At 67.1% G+C, this 2231-nt stretch overlaps 1 protein-coding gene across 3 annotated transcripts in view; it reads right to left on the bottom strand.

The window, feature by feature from the left end:
- CDH4 (cadherin 4) overlaps positions 1–1891 on the bottom strand; it is a 573059-nt gene extending 571168 nt beyond the window's left edge. The window contains exons 1-2 of one of the 3 annotated variants that reach the window (XM_024750194.1): positions 1762–1891; positions 148–259 (exon numbers count right to left, since the gene is read on the bottom strand). The gene's annotated coding sequence lies outside the window, so the exon portion shown is untranslated. Of the gene's footprint in view, positions 1–147; positions 260–1761 lie in introns of those variants that run through there. The other 2 variants (XM_024750195.1, XM_024750192.1) reach the window with 2 other exon arrangements.
- Positions 1892–2231: the final 340 nt, after the last annotated feature.

Here is a 2231-nt window from a genome sequence, read left to right on the forward strand (position 1 = left end):
CTGCCCCTCCACTGCCCCCTCCCCCTTTTTTTTTTTTTTTTTTGCAAAGAGCCTGGCTCAAAGCCAGCCGAGCCTCTTTTTCTGTGGGTGGTAATGTTTCCCTAATCCAGAGCATGGTATGCCATTTCATTTACATGTCTGCCTTACCTTTGAGGACCTTCTCTCCTTCCAGAATATTTTGGGAGATTAATGCCGTGTAATCTTCTTCAGAGAATCCAGCTTTGCAGGTCTCCCTGGCTGTAAGATCTCCATTGTGGGCCTGAGAACAAAAACAAGAGAGGTCAGAAAAAACACAGGTTCACGGAAATTGCATCCAACCCACGTTTAGTCGGGCCTCCTGCATGCAAGGTCTCCAGCTATGACAAGCCTTGGTCCACCAGAGCCTCCTCCCAGACATAATCTGGGGTCTGCCCCTGTGGTCTCCACGTTGGCCAGGGACGGGGGGCATGCAGCAGGGAGGGAGGGCCGGCGGATGGCGAGGCTGAGGTCCTGTCAGGGCCTCACCCACACGTGGCAGAAGGGAAGGTCTGAGGACTGTCCAGCAGCAGAGCCAGGAGTTAGCAAATGCAGACACAGAGGAGGGGCGGCCAAGGGAGCAGGCTCCTGCCAGGGCCGTGTCACCCTCCCACCCCAGTGCTCAGGCTTGGGCCGAGGTGGGCCAGCAGGCCTTCTCCTCCCTGTGGTGGCCAGGAGGAAGGAGAGGGGCAGGGCAGGAAAGGAGATTCTCCAAGACTCAGCTCCACCTCGGAGCTTGGCTCTCGGGAAGGCTGCAGGGAGGCGGCCGAGGCTTCCACCCACCCTCCACTTCTTGGACGCTTGTCCACTTTTGGAGCCCTCATCTCCAGCCTAACCAGGCCAGAGCTTCCCTAACTGACCAAAGAAGGTGGGTGTCCTCCTGTCCTGTCCCCCGGCGCACCCTGGGCTATCCTGCCCAGTGGGAGGTCTAGAACCCTGATCGCTGGGAGGGCAGGGAAGTGTGGAGGTGGGCGAAGAGCCCCTCCCAGGCTGCGGGGAGTGGCAGCTAGGTCAGCTGCGTAGGGATGGGGAACGGAGGGAGAGGCTGCATGTGCGACGGGAAGCCAGCCCCGCGTCAGAAGAAGGAGCGCCACAGCTCCCGGCTCCGCGGCGAGCGCAGGAGCAGGGGCGCAGCCCGAACCCCGCAGTCGCGCCGTCGCGGGGCCACCAAGCGGAACGCACCTCCCCGCCTCCTCCAGGCCTGCGCGCCGCCGCCCGCCCGTCCTCGGCTCCGGAGGCTGCCCCAGCCCGCAGCTCCCGGGACCCTGACGCCGGCCTGTACGCGGCGCCCCCATCAAAAAGCACCAAGGGGAGGCAGGGCAGGGCGGAGGGTCACTCCTCGGGTAAAGCTCCACACCGCGGCTCCGTGCCTCGGGAACGAAGCTCCAAATAGGACCGAAGCCCGGGGATACCTAACTCGCCCAGGAAAGTTTCCACCCGCCCGGGCGTGGGTCGAGCGCACCCAAACGCCCCGAGCCTCAGAGCGGGCCTCCGGCCGCGGGCACTTGTTTATTTCCGAGGTTACAACAGCGAGGCCCTGGAGGAGCAGCGAGGCCGATCGGCCACGAGAGGGGGTTCCTGCAACTCTCGCGGCCCCGCTGCCTTACCCTAGGGGCGCCCCCCGGCGCAGCCTGCACGCTGCCCTCGGGACCTGCACCCTGCAGGCGCAGCACAGGGCTGGGGACAGAGCTCGCGGGGCTCCGCAGGAAGGCGGGCGCCCGGACCGCGCTCCCGGGTGCACCTCACCCTGCTCCTGCCTGGCGCCTGGCTCTGCGGCCCCGCTCCGAGACGCGAGGGCCCCGCCGAACACTGGCTGCAGCAGGCGCCGCGGGAAGTCCGCGCCGAGAATGCCCCTCGGTCCACATCCGCCGCCCACCAGCAGCGGCGGCTCCTGCCAGCACCCAGAGAACGAGGACGGATGCGGCGCCGCGCCGGGAGCACCGGCCCCCAGCAGGGGCGGCCAGACCGGGTGTCCCCAACACCCTGACTTCCGGCCGGCCGCCGCCAGCTCCCCTCGTCCTCAGCCCTAGCCCGGGCTGGGCTCGCCAACTCCGGAGGAGCGCGGCGAGCGGGCGACGGAGGGCTCGCCGGCTCCGCCAGCGGGCAGCCTGCCCCAGCGCGGGAGAGCCAAGCTCCGGGGCAGCGGCCGCGGACCTGGGGTGGCTGAGAGATGCTCGGCGGGTCCGCTTCGGGCAGAGCTCCCCGCGTCCCGCACT

The sequence above is a fragment of the Neophocaena asiaeorientalis genome, unplaced genomic scaffold (assembly GCF_003031525.2).
Source record: "Neophocaena asiaeorientalis asiaeorientalis breed wild unplaced genomic scaffold, Neophocaena_asiaeorientalis_V1.1 scaffold606, whole genome shotgun sequence".
In the NCBI taxonomy this organism is placed as follows: domain Eukaryota; kingdom Metazoa; phylum Chordata; class Mammalia; order Artiodactyla; family Phocoenidae; genus Neophocaena; species Neophocaena asiaeorientalis.